This window comes from Lycorma delicatula, chromosome 13 (assembly GCF_047948215.1).
Source record: "Lycorma delicatula isolate Av1 chromosome 13, ASM4794821v1, whole genome shotgun sequence".
Lineage (NCBI taxonomy): Eukaryota > Metazoa > Arthropoda > Insecta > Hemiptera > Fulgoridae > Lycorma > Lycorma delicatula.
This window is the reverse complement of record NC_134467.1, coordinates 36574461-36596377: the sequence shown is the minus strand read 5'-3', so window position 1 is coordinate 36596377 and position 21917 is coordinate 36574461. Positions and strand designations below refer to the sequence as shown.

The 21917-nt window shown below is 33.0% G+C and overlaps 1 protein-coding gene across 8 annotated transcripts in view; it reads right to left on the bottom strand.

Moving 5' to 3' along the window:
* The window catches only part of Ns2 (nucleostemin 2), a 235825-nt gene that overhangs the window by 120670 nt on the left and 93238 nt on the right, over nt 1-21917 (bottom strand). For all 8 annotated transcript variants that reach the window (XM_075381650.1, XM_075381644.1, XM_075381649.1 and 5 more), the window contains exon 2: nt 3932-3978. The gene's annotated coding sequence lies outside the window, so the exon portion shown is untranslated. The remainder of the gene's footprint in view (nt 1-3931; nt 3979-21917) is intronic.

The following is a 21917-nucleotide window of genomic DNA, read 5'->3' as shown; positions in this document are numbered from 1 at the left end:
GCGATCACAATATTTTCTTTACTTCGTACAAGAAAGTAAAAACAGATGTGATAGTTATAATCATCAATATTATATTAACTCGTAAGTTACAACGTGGTTTAATTATCTAATATTTTATCATTTTTTCCTTTATCTTTTTTATCAGAAATTATAGTCGCTAGTAGGGAAATTTTGATGGAGAAATTTACAACCGGGCAACAAACCACAAACTGAATTCTATTTTGAAAATGATCATTCAATAATTAACCCTTAACGAAAATACTGTCATTTCAGGGTAAGAAATTTGGATCCTTCTGAAACAATAATTCGTCATCTTGTTTGACGTTTTTGACAGTAGGGTGCTATACGTGATCTTTCACTAGTTGGTAAACCGCGTTCATCCAGGACATATTCAAACAATGTACGCGTGCAAGAAAGTATTAAGGAGGCACCAACAACGTCAACTTGAAGACGATCCGTTCAACCCAGCGTAACAAGTACGCCCTTGTTATGCGGGCATTTTACACGGTCTGTTTTTTTTTACCATATAAAATTCAACTTCTTCAGCAATAAAACCTGTCGATTATCAGCAAAACATTTGACTATGCAATACAATTTCAAAACTTTGTGAGGGAAGAACACGAATTTATTCACAATCTCATCATATCTGATGATGTGTATCTTCATTGAAAACGGTTTGTTTGCCAACAGGCAAATTTATAGAATTTGGTACATCGAAAAACCCACAAACTGTACACCAACATGAATTTACATTCTGTTAACTGCACCCTTTGGTGTAGCGTGACCTCAGTAAGAATTATTGAACATTTTTTTTCGAAGATCCAAATTATGATGCAGTTACGATCACCGGACCACGATATCGGGATAACAACTCGGGTGGCTAGAAGCCCGCCCGGGTGCTTACTTCGCCCATGATAGGCGTTTTGGCATCGAGTCCCGGCTAGCTGAGATATTCACTGTTAGGATGTGTGGAGACCTCTGTGATGGAATTGCGGTGTGGGAAGGTGTAGGCATTGACTTCCTTCTCAAAAGCGAACTAGAGCAGAGAGTGATAGGGTATGTTGTTTTCAATAGAGGATTATTAAATTTATGAATCCGTTTCTTGATTTTTAAATAAATCAAGAGGACTTTGAGTAAATTGAATTGTAGGACAAAATTGTCGTTTTTCTGATCAACAGGTGTTTTATTGGTATGATGATTTAAATTGGTATGATTTATTGGTATGATTTAAATTGGTATGATGATTTACCTGTAGAATTACTGCGCAGTGCAGGTGAGGAAGCGATTGATAGATTATACAAACTGGTGTGTAATATTTATGAAAATGGGGAATTTCCATCAGCCTTCAAAAAAAGTGTTATAGTTATGATACCAAAGAAAGCAGGGGCAGATAAATGTGAAGAATACAGAACAATTAGTTTAACTAGTCATGCATCAAAAATCTTAACTAGAATTTTATACAGAAGAATTGAGAGGAGAGTGGAAGAAGTGTTAGGAGAAGACCAATTTGGTTTCAGGAAAAGTATAGGGACAAGGGAAGCAATTTTAGGCCTCAGATTAATAGTAAAAGGAAGATTAAAGAAAAACAAACCAACATACTTGGCGTTTATAGACCTAGAAAAGGCTTTCGATAACGTAGACTGGAATAAAATGTTCAGCATTTTAAAAAAATTAGGGTTCAAATACAGAGATAGAAGAACAATTGCTAACATGTACAGGAACCAAACAGCAACAATAACAATTGAAGAACATAAGAAAGAAGCCCTAATAAGAAAGGGAATCCGACAAGGATGTTCCCTATCTCCGTTACTTTTTAATCTTTACATGGAACTAGCAGTTAATGATGTTAAAGAACAATTTAGATTCGGAGTAACAGTACAAGGTGAAAAGATAAAGATGCTACAATTTGCTGATGATATAGTAATTCTAGCCGAGAGTAAAAAGGATTTAGAAGAAACAATCAACGGCATAGATGAAGTCCTACGCAAGAACTATCGCATGAAAATAAACAAGAACAAAACAAAAGTAATGAAATGTAGTAGAAATAACAAAGATGGACCGCTGAATGTGAAAATAGGAGGAGAAAAGATTATGGTGGTAGAAGAATTTTGTTATTTGGGAAGTAAAATTACTAAAGATGGACGAAGCAGGAGTGATATAAAATGCCGAATAGCACAAGCTAAACGAGCCTTCAGTAAGAAATATAATTTGTTTACATCAAAAATTAATTTAAATGTCAGGAAAAGATTTTTGAAAGTGTATGTTTGGAGTGTCGCTTTATATGGAAGTGAAACTTGGACGATCGGAGTATCTGAGAAGAAAAGATTAAAAGTTGGCCTCTTAATCACCTTATATCTCCAAAACTATTGAACCTATTTTGACCAAACTTGATCAGATTACTTCTTTCTATATATGGGGCATTGATGTCATAAAATTTTCAACTTAAAAGGTCAAGGGGGTGAGGCTGTACAGTAAAGTAACCCAAGAGTTCACCTAATTAAGGTCATATTTTTCTTAAACACATTTGTTAACGATTAAAAAATAACAATACTTGTAAAAAAATTTTTATAAAATCGCACTCCCACCCCTACAAATGCCCTAAACTACTGCTACATTGTGATGTCGCAGGTGAGCGAGTGGTAGAATTACATTTAAAGTGTAAAAAAGTAATTCGGTCTGGCTGAGTCTCGAACTCGATGACCCGGCTGACTCGGTACGAGGTGCGTTAAGCCTCGCGGCTACACCAGTCAGCCGACTATACACGTAAACTGTTTCTATTTAAGTTGTGAGATTACGTTAGTTTAGTTAGTGCCGACCGTAGCCGCTAGTACCGCAACGATCGCGCGAATTAAATACGGCATGCGCGGCCGCTTTAGTTAGAATCATTGAATTAAATAAACAGGAGTACTGTAACTTTTTTTTAACCTCCGGGATCACAGTTAAGTATTGCTTTAATGGATGAAATGAATGATTTTTAGCGTGTGTGAAAATGTCATGCCTGACTGGAATTCGACGGGACCTGAGGGTGAAAGGCCAAGACGGTACCACTCGCGAAACGGAGGCCAGTAGGAGTACTGTAACTAAGGTTTGTTATTCTGTTACAAATTATCATTTCATGTATTTTATTATTTTTTTTCCTATAATAAGAATAATGCCTATTAGGTTCAGAAAGAATAATATAATTTTCTGCCTATTTTACTTCAATAAAAAAACGATTGTTATAAGTTTTTATTGGCTGGATTTACACAAATATTCTTCGAATTAAACTCTCTACAAATTTTATTACTAAATCTTCCGCATTTATTACTTATTTATCAAACATATTGTACTGCAAATCTAAAAAAAAAAAAAATGTTTTTGACATAGAATTTTGTGTTTTAAATTGGATATCTTAAAAACTACTGGAGTTACGGTTCTAAGACCTATTTTATCTTATTTCCCAGCTCAAATTACATAAGAAACCACCAACTTTACGCTTAATTTGGGTACCAAAAATTATAATAGGGCTTCTTATTAGAAGAGCTGAAATCTGGGTAAAATCTTTCTCTAACCGTAACTCGAAAACAGAGAGTTTCCAGACCTATATGGATTTTGTTTCTGTGTTTTCACCGGTAGAACATGTTTTGAAAGTTTCTGCATTTCTTTGTGGTACACCCTATATATATATATATATTTGTATTTCTTCATTTCTTTGTGGTACACCCTATATATATATATATATATATATATATATATTTGTATACTGTTATAATGTGTAGAGAATACAACTTTAAACTTTTGACTTTGTCGTATTGTTACAGATCGATCTGTTGCACTGTAATACAATAATAACATAAAAATGTATTATCTACATTACATGTAGATATTCCATTATATTTATACTATGTGTAACTGTAATAAATAAAATTGTAATACTGTATAAAATACTTACCAAATATTAAGCGAAAGAAAGTGACGTCTTAAGAGAACAAATTCAATCTATAAAACAAATAAATAAATAATTAAAAATTACTGATAATTGTGATAAATATATATTAGATTTCCGATTCGGAAACCCTTTAAAATAAAATTGAATATAATCCTACCCTACTAAACGACATTTGTATTTATGTTTTTGTGTGCATCCCCCGTAGCTTAGCACCGGAATCTACCGATCACTAGCGGAAAATCCCGATTTGCTAGTACATGTCTCGTGGTGGTCAGGTATATACGCGTTATACAGAGTTATCATACAAGAATGGTGCGGTTTCAGTAATTCATAGGAAGATTGTAGGGAAATTTCTAGATGTTATATTGATATCCCTGAAAGCCGCCAAACCCAAAAGTTTGTTTATCAGCAGTTGTAATCACAACGTCAGTTCTTGTATTGCTGTTGCGGCAAGTTTAGCGAATTACTATCTTCTCGGATAAAGACAAAGCAAAGTGTGTTTTATTGATGGCCGAATTAAAATCCGTAATTTTAGTTCAACGTGCGTTTCGACGTGAATTCGGAAGAGATTCACCACACAAAAATAACATAACACGTCGGTTCAAACGATTCGAAGAAACCGGATCGGTTAAGAAACAGAAATCAACCGGAAGACCAAGTGTACCGGACGAAACGGTTGAACTAATTAGACCATCGGCAATTAGAAGTCCTGGGAAGTCCACACCCGTCGAAGCGTCGAATTAGGTATTCCAAAATCAACAGTTCACAAAGTTTTAGGTAAAAAACTGAAATTACACGCTTATACAATCCAGATACTGCAGGAATTGAAACCCGATGATGGTGTAAAACGTTACAATTTCGCCGTTGAAATGTCGGACAGAATAAGTGAAAACGAATCATTTTTAGATGATATAATTTGTACAGACGAAGCTACATTCCACGTGAATGGATGTGTTAACAGACAGAATTCACGAATACGGGGCTCTGAAAACCCATACGCAATTATTGAGAAACAACGCGATTCGCCTAAAGTTAATGTCTGGTGTGGTGCGATGAAAAATCGTGTAATAGGGCCTTTCTTCTTTGCTGAAAAAACAATTAATGGAGTTGTGTATCTTGACTTGTTAACGGATTATTGCTTTCCTCAGCCGGATGAACTCGAAAACATTCATCCACTTCATTCCAGCAAGATGGTGCTTCCCCGCACTTCAATGCATTGGTCACGGACGCTTTGAACGAAAAATTTGGAGATCGATGGATAGGCCGGCAAGGACCCACACTTTCGCCTCCAAGGAGTCCAGACCTGACACCTTGCGATTTTTTCTTGTGGGGGTACAACAAAAGCGTTGTTTATACAAAAAAAATTCGCGACCTAAAACCACTTAAAAAACAGGATTAATGACAACCATTAACGAAGAAATGTTAACTAATGTTTGGAGAGAAGTTGAGTCTCGTTTGGACATTTGTTGAGCGACTAAGGGCGCACATATTGAAATTTATTAATTATGTAAAAAAATGTATGAGATGACAAATTCGAAAAATAAAAAACATAAACTGTAAGTAATTCTCTTTTAATTTAAACCATGTTCAAAACCTCACCATTCTTTTATGATAACTCTGTAATATTATACATCGATATCACGTATATAGATGTATATCAATATATATATAGAGAATTTTGGGAAAATTGATTACTTTTTAACCGGATCCAAATTTTTTGGGTGAAAATCGCAAAAATCTCAAAAAGGGTCGGTCCTAGCGCTCTGAATATATTTTTCAACCTCCTCTCCAGGGTTACCTGATCAGAACCCAGTGGTACTCGTCGGTTGATAATATTTTCAAGTGCCCCCAGGGCGCCGTTCGGAAATTGGGGAGGGGATGTGATGGAGTGCCACCGTAATATCTTGACAACTGCTAGTCCGATTTTTACAATTCAATAGGCGTATATATCAGCAGGTCGAGCGCTAATTGTTAATGCATCGAGAAAACTTTTGATCAACCGGATCTCGGTTATTTGGAAATTAAACCGTTTAACCCTATGTTTTGATTGCACTCACCCAATGTAAAACGTACTGATCCAATCTTTCGCTAAATATGTTCAAACCTGTGTGCGAGCGGAGCTGTAAATTATAAACTTATGAACACTAAAAAGTAGAAAATAAATTGATTTTTAGATAATCACATGTGGATTACACACAACAAAAAATCAAGTTTATTTCTTCATTTGTTATCTAAAGTTTCAAAAAATAGTATATTTCATTGTTACTCATTTTAACCCTTTAAAGTCGGAATATCAAAAACCCCTTTCTTGATGTGTAGTTATACATAAGAAAGAACAGGTCTTCAAATTTTCATCAATTTATCATCAGTAGTTATTGCTGGACGTTGATTATGAATCACTCACGACATTTTCTTATATATATTAGAGTGGTCCAAATAGGGCAAAATTTTTGTCGAAAAACGTGCACCCCCTGTTTTAAAAGTACTCTCAAAAACAAAATGTTTGACGCGTTGATGAACCCTTTCCGTTCGAAAAAAGTCATCCCCCTCTCCACTTGAATTTTAAAGGGGATTTAACATGGGTTTTAGGTTATTTTCAAGTTGTTACGATATAGCGCTTGCATGTTTCATCACAAAACTTCAAAAATAACGTATACAAGTGTTTTTGGGGTCGGAGAACACGAATTTGAAGTCAAAAACTTATTTTGACACATTGTAACTGTCAAAATTGCTGTCAATCAATTGACAACTAGCGTTCTTATGAAGGAAAATCAATGTTTGACATTACAAACAACGTTAATTAGGATTTTTGGGGTCGGAGAACACGAATTTGAAGTGAAAAAACTCATTTTGGCTAGGTACGCTAGCTCTTTTTCATGAAGACATCTCGACCGAATTAAAACTGAAAATGGTTGAAAAACTAGCAATTTCGGGTGAAACTTACGAAAATTTATTATCTGCGACAGATGATGATTGTGATTATGATAACGAACCTGCTCACAAACTAACGAAACGCTACGAAACTAAAAATGTTAACGAATTGTTAAACAAAGAAATCGACTTTTTTGTCAACACGGAGTCCTTGAATTTTTTTAAACGATTCGAACTTGCGACTAGCTTTCTAGAAATTGATCCATGTAAGTGGTGCGAAAACGAAGATTATTTGGCTGCTTTGAATCGTGTTAAAAATCTAAAGGTGGTCAATGACTGCTCAGAAAGAACGGTTAAGATGGTGAAAGAATTTAGATGTAAATTCACTAGAGATGAAAGTCAATTGCAATATATACTACAAATTGTAAATGATCATCGCAAAAAACATCCAAATGTATATAATTACATTACATATGTAATGTAATATAATAATAGAAATGGAAATCATAAAATTTTAACAACATTATTTGAATAATTATATACATGAATATAAAATTTTTTAAATAAAATGAGAGTTGATCTTTTTGAATCTATCCTTCAGATTTTTTTTAATTGACAACGACTTCAACAGTTTTAATGTGTCAAAACAATTTTTTCACTTCAAATTTGTGTTCTCCGACCCCAAAAACCCTAATTAACGTTGTTTGTAATGTCTAACATTGATTTTTCTACATAAAAACGCTAGTTGTCAATTGATTGACAGCGATTTTGACAGTTACAATGTGCCAAAATGAGTTTTTTTACTTCAAATTCGTGTTCTCCGACCCCAAAAACCCTTATATACGTTATTTTTGAAGTTTTGTGATGAAACATGCAAACGCTATATCGTAACGACTTGAAAATAACCTAAAACCCATGTTAAATCCCCTTTAAAATTCAAGTGGAGTGGAGAATGAATGACTTTTTTCGAACGGAAAGGGTTCATGAACGCGTCAAAAATTTTGTTTTTAAGAGTACTTTTAAATCAGGGGGTGCACGTTTTTCGACAAAAATTTTGCCCTATTTGGACCACTCTAATATATATATGTACATATATAGCTAATGCTTCACGAAGATATGTAAAAAAATTCAAGAAATATTGTATAAGTAAAAATTAAATAAATATAATCGTATAAACATTGGTCCAGAAATGCTCTGTTTAGAAAACTTTCGAGTTTATTTATACTCTAAGAATGAGATGTCATACTATAGAAAAATTTTTTGAACATAAATTATGGAATAAATTCGATGGTATCAAAAGTGAAAATTTGAATAAAATAGGTAACAAAACTGTATTCCTAGTAATTTTTCAAAAAAATGATTGTATGAAATAAAAAATTGGTGTTGGAAAATATAATTTTTTTTTTTTGGAATTGATATATGTATGATAACTTTGTTAAATTAGCAGTATAGAAAATAAAATTTTACAACAAAATTTGTTGAGAATTTCATTCTGAAAAAAATCTATTAACGTTAACTAACCATGAAAAAAGTTTAAGAATTTCGACTTTTATTAAAAACAAAACAGAAACGTCCACCTGAAAAATACTTTACTGCAATTTTATATTTAATTTCATGAAGAATCTCTTCATTTTTTTTTTAATTTAATGCTCAATTAAAAAAAAACAAAGCTATCTATGTGTAATCACTCTGGTTGTGTGTGTGTGTGTGTGTATATATATATATATATATATATATATATATATATATATATATATATATATATGCACATAAGTAATGAGATCAGTCATTAAATTTTCGTTTTTTTTTTCTTTCTTGGAATAACAACAAATACTTCTACCATACTGTTGTACAGTCCGACTGTCATAATTTAAAATACCTACATGATAGGATAATTCACAATTCGTAATACCACGGCACTCCGATGCCTTTTGTATAAATCACATTACCGAAGACTTTTTAACTATTATTTCATAAGTGCAACTCATAGTAAGTTATTCAGAAAAGAACTATACACAAAAACCATCCTTTTATATTATATACAATACAATGACCACCTTTATATTTCAGCTCTTATAATTTTACCTATGACGTCACAACCCGATTCATTGTCTCGTTGTTTTAGTTTTTTTTTTTTTTTTTTTTTTTTTTTAATCTATTCAACAGAGAATTTCAGACTAACTCCCTTATGCTAATAAATTCTTCAAAGTATGATTCAGCAAAAAAGAATATTACATTACGTAGAATTTATTGATGTATATAAATTTTGTTATATTAAGAAGTTCATACATTTTTTAATGATATAATTAAGGAAACCTCATGAGCTGTAAGTAATGAATACATTAATATAATATGACGTTAGTCTAATAACGAAATCCGGTTCCTTTTATATACTTAAAAATTATTAACACATAAAAAAAAGATTAAAAAATCCTAATTCCATATTAGTTGATACCAAATTGAGAAGTCTCATATTAAGATAATTAAAAATTTAGCTGGATATATCATATTTATTTATATATTTTTTTTAATTTTACGTTTTTATTAAGTAGAAGTAACAGGTGAAGATATAAGAATAAATATATGAAAAAGAATAAAGAAAAAAATAAACAGGAGAAACAAAAAAGGACGAAAAAGAATTGAAAAAGACGATTAAGAAAGCAGGAGCAGATAAATATGAAGAATACAGAACAATTAGTTTAACTAGTCATGCATCAAAAATCTTAACAAGAATTTTATACAGAAGAATTGAGAGAAGAGTGGAAGAAGTGTTAGGAGAAGACCAATTTGGTTTCAGGAAAAGTACAGGGACAAGGGAAGCAATTTTAGGCCTCAGATAATAGTAGAAGGAATATTAAAGAAAAAACCAACATACTTGACATTTATAGACCTAGAAAAGGCATTCGATAACGTAGACTGGAATAAAATGTTCAGCATTTTAAAAAAATTAGGGTTCAAATACAAAGATAGAAAAACAATTGCTAACATTTACAGGAACCAAATAGCAACAGTAATAACTGAAGAACATAAGAAAGAAGCCGTAATAAGAAAGGGAGTCCGACAAGGATGTTCCCTATCCCCATTACTTTTTAATCTTTACATGGAACTAGCCGTTAAGGATGTTAAAGAACAATTTAGATTAGGAGTAACAGTACAAGGCGAAAAGATAAAGATGCTACGATTTGCTGATGATATAGTAATTCTAGCCGAAAGTAAAAAGGATTTAGAAGAAACAATGAACGGCATGGATGAAGTCCTACACAACATCTACCGCATGAAAATAAACAGGAACAAAAGAAATGTAATGCAATGTAGTAGAAATAACAAAGATGGACCACTGAATGTGAAAATAGGAGGAGAAATATTATGGAGGTAGAAGAATTTTGTTATTTGGGAAGTAGAATTAATAAAGATGGATGAAGCAAGAGCGATATAAAATGCCGAACAGCCCAGGCGAAACGAGGTTTGAGTCAGAAATATTATTTGTATACATCAAAAATTAATTTAGATCAGGAAAAGATTTTTGAAAGTATATGTTTGGAGCATAGCTTTATATGGAAGTGAAACTTGGACGATCGGAGTACCTGAGAAGAAAAGATTAGAAGCTTTTGAAATGTGGTGCTATAGCAGAATGTTAAAAATCAGATGGGTGGATAAAGTGACAAATAAAAAGGTGTTGCAAAAAATAGATGAAGAAAGAGGCGTTTGGAAAAATATCGTTAAAAGAAGAGACAGACTTATAGCCCACATATTAAGGCATCCTAGAATAGTCACTTTAATATTGGAGGGACAGGTAGAAGGAAAAAATTGTGTTGGCAGGCAACGTTTGGAATATGTAAAACAAATTGTTAGGGATGTAAGATGTAAGGGGTATACTGAAATGAAACGACTGGTACTAGATGGATAATCTTGAACAGCTGCATCACACCAATCAAATGACTGAAGACAAAAAAAAAAGAAATTTAAAAAACGGAAAAGAGATGAAGGTCAAACTAAAACAAATAAATAATAAACAAAAGGGTGATGAAACGAAAGAAAAAATAAAAATAAATATGCTCAGATGAACAGGAAAAAAATGAGATAACTAAGAAAGAAAATTTACAAAAAAATGGATGAAAACAAAACGGCGGTTTTCACGAAAAAGATTGGTGAAAACCGCCGTTTCACAATAACTGAGCTTTCTCTATGTTTCCCACAAGTTTCACAGACTTTATTGTTTGAATTTGTTTCATAGAAGCTAGGCTACCACAAATTTTGTGCAAGGTGGGTGCGTCACTGAGTGGTTGAGATCACAGGCGGCAGAATTCTATGACACAGGAATTTTAAGTGCTTGAATTTGTATGGTGATTATGTTGAAAAGTAGTATTTTAATCCCTCTTTTACGTGTATATAATAAAAAGTTTTTCTTGTACTTGGTTTTTTTAAAATTCCAAAACGTTCCTTACTTTCTGAATAGCTCTTGTGTATATATATATATATCTCACAGAAAAAAAAAATCATACGCGTTTATATTTTTATTATAACTTAATTCTTCCTTACAATAAATATACTTTCTATACAATGAAATGAATTTAAGTAGACGACTGAAATGTATTAATATTTAAGCAAAGCATACACTCGCGCACAAATCATAAACCAAAATAAACAAAACTTATAACGTTAATGTTAAGTAAATTAAGAAAAAAAAAGATATAAAAAAAAGAATTAACTCAGTATGGTTGAGGTTATTAGAAAAAGCGTGCGCGTGCACGCGCGTGCGCACATACACACACACACACACACACAGAGAGAGAGAGAGAGAAACTACTAAAAGAACAAATTAATTCATATATATAAAACTTGTTAGTACAGGTGTTAACTATTTACTATTTGCATCGACGTTCTAACTTAACCGGATGTAAAAAAAATCCACTATATTTCAATAACGTAAAACAAATAATAAAAAATAAGATTATAATTATTAAAAATTAACTTATAACCACAGAAAAGAGTAAAAAAAAGTATAATTAATAAAAACACGAGAAGTTATAAAAAAAAAAAAAAAAATAGAAATATTATAGCGTAATTAACTACATGCAAACAGTTAAAATACAAAACCCAGCATGACATTCCCGGTTACGCCAGTCAAGTGATACAATATACTTTTCTGCATTTTAAGTTAGGGGTCTATAATTTAAAAACATTATATACATTTATTGATAGCTCTATATATTGCATTTTTTAAGGTAGGGATTGGTTTTTTGATAAAAAAGAAAAGATTTTTGGATTACGGGGCTCGACTGACAAAATTTGTACACTAGCGTGCTACACGGATACAAAAGGTACTATCGACTTGGATGTGGCAGCACATGACAGCTATAATCCCCCTCTACAAATCTGCGATAATGCGTTGAAATCCGGTTACCGGTTTGTTTTCAGTAGTAAGTAAAATGGAGCCGAGTACGGCCATAAGTCAACACGGATAAAACAGCGCGCAGTGATCGAATTTTCAACAGCAGAAAATGTGAATCCTACGATTATTTTTCAGCGTTTTACAGTAGTAAAACCGATGACAGGAGTATTGTGTGAATATATGAACGTTGAAATTTCGCGAATGTGAAACTGGTAAAGCGACAAATGAGGACCCATCTCGCAGCGGACAACTAGTTTCTGTGACTGACGAGAAACATCGAAAGCAGATGGATGATTTGCTTCAAAGTGATCGGCAAATTATCTAGGAACGTATCGCTATTCAGTTAGACATATCTAAAGGACGAGTAGGCCATATTATCGAGCAACTGGTTACCGTAAAATCTGTCACGATGGGTACCGCGAAAACTCTCTGATCGCTCTCCACAAGCTGAAATTTGAGTCTATTCCGCATCCGCCATACTCGCCGGATTTCGCTCCTTGCGACTTATACTTCTTCCTTCATCATAACAGGGATCTGAAAGGTAATCATTACACCACAGACGATGAGGTGAAGGAAGTTGTGGCCACTTGGATCCGAGAAAGACAGCCATAATTTTTCAGTGACGGAATGCAAAAACTTGTCAGACATTGGGAAAAGTTATCAGTTTAAAGGACTGATAAATAAATACTGCATTTTGCAGCTAAGATGTACTTTTTATTCATTTTTTTATTTCATTCCCATACTACGCATATATGTGGAAAATTTATCAGCTGAGCATCGTATTTTTAAATGCATTGTAGGTAACAAACATACCCACACATCTCAGGAACGGTCGAACTGAGAATGTACAAGACTACACTTCATTTATACTCATACATATCATCCTCATACATCCTCTGAAGTATTATCTAAACGGTAGTTACCGGAGACAAAACAGGAAAAAGAAAGGTAAAAAATATACAGAATGTCCCACGAAGAAACTTTCAGGACATGTTCTACTGGATAAAATAATCAAAAAAGTTCATATAAACATATAGATCTGGAAATGCTTTGTTTTCCAGTTACGGCTAGTGATTTCGTCCCGATTTCAGCTCTTCTAAGAAAAGAAGCCCTACTGTAATTTTCTGAACCCAAATTAAGGAGTAAAGTTGGTGGTTTCGTATGTAATTTTGGTTAGGAGATAGGATAAAACAGGTTTCAGAACTGTAACCCACCGGGTTGGTCTAGTCAGAAACTTGTAATCGCAAATCAGCTGATTTCGACGTCGAGAGTTCTAAGGTTCAAATCCTAGTAAAGGCAGTTACTTTTATACGGATTTGAAAACTAGACCGTGGATAACGGGGTTCTTTGGGAGGTAGGGTTTCAATTAACCACCACAGATCTAGGAATGGTCGACTTTTCCCTTTCCTTTTTCCTGTTTTGCCGGGAATTAACGTCAGGTATTACTTCAATGGATGAATGAGGATATGTATGAGTTTTAAGTGTCGTGTAGTCTTGTACAATGTCAGGTCGACCATTTCTGGTCGACCTGAGACTGTACTAAAAATCTGTACTAAATCATCTGTACTAAAAATTAAAATTTCTTCTAGTAATTCTTCCCAAATAACAAAATTCTTTTACCTCCGAAATCTTTTCTCTTCCTATTTTCACATTCAGTAGACCATCTTCATTATTTCTACTACATTTCATTATTTTCGTTTTGTTCTTGTTTATTTTTATGAGGTAGTTCTTGCGTAGGACTTCATCCATGCCGTTTATTGTTTCTTCTAAATCCTTTTTACTTTCGGCTAGAATTACTATATCATCAGCAAATCGTAGCATCTTTATCTTTTCACCTTGTGTTGTTACTCCAGATCTAAATTGTTCTCTACCATCATTAACTGCTAGTTCTACGTAAAGATTAAAAAGTAACGGCGATAGGGAACATCCTTGTCAGACTCCCTTTCTTATTACGGCTTCTTTCTTATTTTCTTCAATTATTACTGTTGCGGTTTAGTTCCTGTAAATGTTAGCAATTGTTCTCTTATCTCTGCATTTGAATCCTAATTGTTTTAAAATGCTGAAAATTTTATTCCAGTGTACATTATCGAATGATTTTTCTAGGTCTATAAATGCCAAGTATGTTTGTTAGTTTTTCTTTTGAAACCAAACTGGTCTTCTCCTAGCACATCTTCCACTCTCCTCTCAATTCTTCTGTACAGAATTCTAGTTAAGATATTTGATGCATGAGTAGTTACGCTAATTGTACTATATTCTTCACATTTACATTTAAAATTAGGCTACTTTTTGTGATAAATTGTCTCAGTAAATTGCAGTGCAAAGTACAAAAAAAAAAAAACAACAAAATTTTATAAGTTTCTTGCATAAACATGAACATCAAGTTAATTAACTAAAAGTAATAAAGACAAGAAGTAAAAACTAACTAAAGCAATTTTTAAAAATAATTGGGTCACACCTAAGATGCTTAAAAATTTCTATACCTAGTAAAAAAAAAAAAAATTCTATACCTAGTAAGTTTAGTTTCTTATTAGATTTCCCCACTGTCTTATCTAAGGTAAAAAAATAATTTTAAAGATAAATATGTATATCTTATTCAATTTCGGATCGATATTAAGAAAAAATAGAAAAATAAATTTCTTATTATTGATCTCGTAATTTTTAATTAAATCCACCTACAAAGTAACAATACTAACAATAAAAATGATATTGTGTTAATTGATTTTTTTTGTCTTAAGTCATTTGACTGGTTTGGTGCAGCTCTCCTAGATTATCCATCTAGTACCAGTCGTTTCATTTCGGTATACTTCTTACATCTTACATCAATAACAATTTGTTTTACATGTCAACACAATTTTTTTCTTCTACCTGTCTCTTCAATATTAAAGCGACTATTTAAGGATGCCTTAATATGTGGTCTATAAGTCTCTTCTTTTAACTATATTTTTCCAAGTGCTTCTTTCTTCATCAATTTGCTGCAACACCTCTTCAATTGTTCCTTTATCCACCTCTCTGATTTTTAACATTCTCCTATAGCACCGCATTTCAAAAGCTTCTAACCTTTTCTTCTCAGATACTCCGCTCGTCCAAGTTTCACTTCCATATAAAGCGACACTCCAAACATACACTTCCATATAAAGCGACACTCCAAACATACAATTTCAAAAATTTTTTCCTGACGTTTAAAATAATTTTTGATGTATATAAATTATATTTCTGACTCAAACCTCGTTTCGCCTGTGTTGTTCGGCATTTTATATCGCTCATGCTATGTCCATCTTTAGTAATTCTACTTCCCAAATAACAAAATTCTTCTAACTCCATAACCTTTTGTCCTCCTACTTTCACATTCAGTAGTCCATCTTTGTTATTTCTACTACATTTCATTACTTTTGTTTAGTTCTTGTTTATTTTCATGCGATAGTTCTTGCGTAGGACTTCATCCATACCGTTCATTCTTTCTTCTAAATCCTTTTTACTCTCAGCTAGAATTACCAGCAAATATTTTTATTTTACGAGAGAAAATTGATGTTATAATTTTGTATTATAATTATTAGGTCAATTAACGTGGAAAAATTATTACTTAATTTGATAATAAATTACAGTGATAGAATTAACAATAAATAAAAAAAAATTAATATTTAATCGAACAATTATATTTATGTCCTTCACATAAAGTGAAGGACATGAATATAACAATATCAATTTTCTCCCACAACTCGGCTATTTGTTAATAGATTTAAAAAAAATAAAATGTCATTTTGTTCAAAATAAAAGGCTTAATATTTCAGTAAAAACATATATTTTGATAAAAATAATATTTATGAAGGTATAAGAGATTAAAAAAATAAACATGGCCGTTATATTGTAATTTGCGAAGATATTTACCAAATACTTACCAAATATTATTGTGATTCGTTTATTCGAACCTGAGATATAAATTTTAATATAAAAATATTAAAAATGCTGGACAGTGGGAGAACGAAGGAGAAATTGCCATTTTTCCTAAGGATATTTTTTATTTAGTTTTACAAGCAGAATCCGAAAAAGTATAGCTAACCCGCCATTTTAGAGAAATACTCTGTATAATGTTTTATTTGATAAAATTGTTATAAAAAATTTTCACATTTAGAAATTAGAAAAAATAAAAAAATATGTAAAAAATTTAAAGTATATATTATACATAACATTGTCCAAATCAAATTATTACTTTGAAATTACTTATATTTATAATAGAAAGCAAAAACAGATGATTATTTCTTTTATTGATTTCAAAAAAGCGTACGATTGCATACATTGGCCTTCGATGTTAAAAATTCTGAGAAATCTCGGAACGAATCCTAAATTGGTAAATATGATCGGTTTAACATCGACAAATACAAAATCTAAAGTGAAGTTTCGTGGCGAATTTTCCGAACATTTTGAAATAAAATCCGGACTGAGGCAAGGCGACGGACTTTCGCATTTATTATTTAATTGTGCGCTAGAATTTCTGATGCGCGAACGGTTTAAAATTAATCCAAAAAATATTCACATAGGATACAAAAGAGATAACTTAAATTTAAATTCCCTTGGATTTGCCGACGACTTAGCTTTATTAGCTAATAGTATCGCAGAAGCCCGAATACAAATAACAAGTATAGAAGAACTTGCGAATAAAATTGGACTTAAAATTTCTTACGAAAAGACTAAAATGATGGCTATAGATCCTTTAGTTATTAATTCTGTGAATATTAACGGAAACAAAGTAGAACTTGTAGAAAAATTTAAATATCTTGGAGAGATCATTACTTGTAATTGTAACGAAAAACAAAATTGGATCGAAAGACTTAATAAATCATTTAAAGTGCTACAAGTAACCAAAAATACTTACAACAAAAAATCGCTATCGATTAACACTAAAATTAGATATTACAAAACTGTGTTTAAACTGGTAATTACTTACGCGAGCGAGACTTTATTTAGAAAAATAGGACTGAACCTTTGCTTAAAGTTGAAGGCAGGATTCTTAGAACCTGCATAAACAAAAAATATAAACACGAAAATCAGTACAGATTATTGCCTAATAAAAATTTCTGTACGAAAACTTGGATTCCTTAATCGATACTATGAAAAATAAGCGAATTTCTTTCTGGGCACATTTGTTAAGATTACCGCAGGATAGGATTACCGATCGATTTTGGTCTTTAAAAAATCCGCCATTATGGATCAAAGAAATTAAAGAAGACATGCAAGAATTAAATTTGATTTACGAAGATTTACTTAATAAATCCGAAAAAGTAATATTTGCTATTAAAGATCCGAATACCAGCTTTAAAGTAAGAACTTTTAATTATACAAAAATGGTTTATTCAGAAAACAGGATCGTAACGGGAGATCATTAATAATGACTAAATATTGGGAGAAAGTAAAAGCTAAGAAATTAAAGGCCAAAAAAATCTCCACAAAAAACTTGAATTATTCTGACTAAAGTGGTCCTTTGCGGCCTTAAAAGTAAAAAAAAAAAAAAAAATGACATTGTTAACAGGAAATACTTCACTTATTTTTTTTTTACAGTAACATTTTGAAAAGTAATCATATTACCGGTCGGAATTTTAAAAAAACTAAAAAAAAACATTTTTTTATATTTTTCTTCTAAGGTCAAACCTATTCTTAAATGATAAATTGATACGGAGAATTTATTAAAGCGAAGGTTTTTCATATTACATACTACGAGTATTTATTGTGAATATAAATAAAAAAAAAGTTACTGCGAATTTTGTTTAAACTTTGCCGCCACCGGAATCAAGATTTTTTTTTTTTTAAATATTAATTGTAACAAAAAAATATAAACTAAACGTAAAAATATAACTGATTTGAAACGTTTGTTCCAACAACAGTTTTGGTCGAAATGTTAATTTGGAGAAGTAATAGAGAGTAAAACAAATACTATTGGATAATTATAAGGTGCTATCGGCAAGGTTAAAATTTGCATGTGGCTTTTCAAGATCCGGTAAAGACTAAATATAAAAATAATGAATGGTAAAATTCATATATGACGGAAACAACGACAATATTACATCACTTTTTTTACAGCCGACGTATCTGAAATAGTACATATAGAATAAATATGTTTCTATATTTATTGTATAGTAAATAGTTTTTATAAAACTAAATTCGAAAATCCAGTAAAAAAAATAAAAAAAAGGTGGCATTTTTACTTCCTTGTACGAAGTAAAGAAAGTATTCTGATCGCGAATAATCTTTGTTTTAAAATTTCAACGGAAATATCTATTTTGATCATCCCTGAATCCATTTTGACTAGTTTCAGCGTGACAACTGTACGTACGAGTACAGTTGTCTATATGTATATATTGTATATATGTATATATATATATATAAATTTATATATATACAGAGTGTCCCATATAAAACGCAACCTATCAATCACTCATCCATGAAATTTCAAAAGTCAAGCTTACTCCCCTACTCGTTACTGAAATGGACTCGTCCAACATCTGAAGATCGCGGCGACACAGTAGAACACTACCGATAGTAACAACAACGCAATCATAACGTTCAGTGTATTGCTACAGACAAGATGGTGTTTTCGCTAGATGAACGTGTTTTCATTGTCGAGTCGTACTTCAGTACGAAATCAGTGGTCGCAGTGCAAGATCTGTTTCGCCATAGGTACCCGGATAAACCGGCTCCTAACAAAACATCAGTATTAAGGTTAGTCGCAAAATTTAAAGAGACCGGTTCTGTTAATAACAAGGAACACAAAAGATCTGCGTCGGTGTTGAATACGGATACAGTCGCTGAAATCAAAGACCGATTACTCGCCTCGCCAAATAAATCGATCAGAAGTTTGTCTGCTGAAATTAATTTGTCTAAATCAACTGTTCATCGGGCGACCAAACGATTACAATTACGACCTTATCGCATTCAAACGGTTCATCGACTTCTTAAGCTCGACAAAGAAAAACGGCTACAATATTGTTAACGGTTCCGTCGATTTCTCCGTGAGGGAATTAATGTTATGGATTCGTTATTTTTCACAGATGAAGCACAGTTTCATTTGGATGGCTACGTAAACAGCCAAAACAGTAGAATTTGGAGCGCTGAAAAAATCCCCACGTTTATCACGAAAAACAATTACACCCGCAGAAGTTGGGCGTGTAGTGCGCGATATCGTGGAAGAAAATAATCGGTCCTATTTTTTTTCGAGTACACCATCAATGCAGAACGATATCAGGATATTTTATTTCAGTTCATCGCACTCTTGGAAGAGGAAGACAGACACTGCCGGTTACAACATGACGGTGCGACATCGCACTACGTAGGTTCGACTTCTGATTTCGTCGAGGAATTCTTTGGTAATCGTGTTATCGGTCTAGGCTGGTGGCCACCAAGATCTCCATATTTGACTGCGGCGGATTTTTTTCTACGGGGTTACCTCAAAGAAAAAGCCTACAGCAACAAGCCACGAACACTTGAACGATTGAAAGTCAATATTGAACAAGCTGTATTAAATATCCAGCCACAAACTTTGAATAAAGTTGCAAGAAACGCTGTAAAAAGAATTGAAGCTTGTATTCAAGAAGATGGCGGCCACTTCGAACATTTACTCTAAATGTAAGGTAATGGATGGTAATAATAAAAATTACACTTACATTTACACATGCCTTTTTATTATTTCAATACCTACCAATATAAGGTTGGGTTGCGTTTTATATGGGACACCTTGTATATATATATATATATATTTTTTTTTTTTCTCTTATATATATATATATATATATATATAAGAGAAAAAGTTTTAATATATATATATATATATATAAGAGAAAAAGGCATAGAGCGAGAATATATATACGCACATATGAGTGTATAGTATAATAAGTAGTAGCAGCGGATGGGAGGTGGAAGAAAAAACTGCCGGTGATTCACAATAATTCTCCCTCTGTATCGCTCATAATAATAAAAAATAAATAATTGTTTAAATTCAGTGTAAGTGTAACATATTAATATAATAATTTTTTATTGAGTTTGGATAACATATGTGAAGATTTTCAACACCTTATCTATATGCATTAAAAAATCATTAACCTAGGAAATATTGTCGGTAAAGATTGCAGTTGATTGTTAAAAAATTACTTCATATGAGATATTTTGGTCCTGCAATTCTGTGGGGGTGAATTACGCTCGCGCAAGAGTCTTGAGAACGGTGGCCGGTAGACGCATGGGACTAGGACCTATCGTTCCGGGGGATCACGAAGCACCCTTGAAATTAAGCCTTCAAAATCGCGTTAAAAATGCCCTAGGACGCACTGTTTTTGAGATACGCTTTTTTTTTATTTAACGAAAGATATGTCTGAGAAATCCCGTTTCTTATGTAAAATATAAATAAAATAACATCAGCTGTCATCATTAATTACCTATCACAACTATAAAAAATGTTAAAACCACAACACCCGCTTTCGCTGAAATTAATGATGATTGACTGATGCAGAACATCATTATAAAGTTACAGCGACATCTGAGTAGCTGTTAGATTATAAAAACCGACAATAATTTTGAAGTTTGAATCATAAATAATGATCATTGCATATATTAAATAATGATCAATGATATACACACACATCGCTGAAAGTAATGATGACTTACATCGTCATCATAAATTTAAAATTATTCCTGCTGTTTGCAGTTAAAACATATGTTTTACTATGAATTTTTCAATAAATCATCTGTTTCAACATATGAAGTCACATTCATCATTGAAAGTTTAGCCGTTCTTTAATGTATTAGAATAAACCCGTGAAAAGAGACGTGGAGGTTCAATAGCAAATTTCTTTGTTGTAATTTAGGGGGCATTCAAACCCGTGTTTTACTACGTATTATGCAGTAAATCCTCTCTTTCAGCGTGAAAATTTAACTACAAAGAAGGGGATAATCGTGGAAAACATACGTTCAAATTGTGCATCAAATTGGTTCTAGGGGTCAAAGTTTACATCTCGATTCCCCCTCGAGGGGAGAAGAACCCACCTCGTAGCGTGTCCGGTCGCTACACCACCCCCTCCGTTCCTAGCCAGCAGTGGCTTTAACGGAGGACTTATTCTCGCCCTCAAACTGATGCACACCACAGCTTACAGTTTAGGCCCCGCAGAGATGCCACCGATGCAGATGCCCCAAGGGACATCTACATCGGTAAAAGTTCACCCCGAGATAGATTTACAAGTTTATGCCTTCAGAATGAAGACAACGGACACCTGCAGCTACCACGTCACCTTCAAGAACTAAGCTAGAAACCTAACCGCGGAAAGAAGACCCCGCGCCTTGATCCTACTATAATGAGCCACTTTCTGAATGTCTCAGATCCGCACTATCAACCTCAACAATAAACTTCCCACTAAAGTTTAACATCGAAATTTAGACCTAGTTCCCTTAAGAACCCCGCTTAATACTCTAATGAGTTTCTATCTGACTCCGTTCCGGTCTGCCCGGGAGAGGAGAATAAACGCCTACTCCCGTACAGCGCCATCGCGGAGTCCCGCGTGACATTCACCATCTTTCGCAATTGCCGCCGAGACTCCCTTACGTACCACCTGAGCAGCACCCAGAGAAGCCCCGCCGACAGTAACTTTAGCTCAAAATGCCCTCGTCGGAGCGCGACCGCACCCGCCGGGCAAGAATAATCCCGCCCGCCGACAACGGCCGACAGCCTGATTCAATGCATACCACCAATAC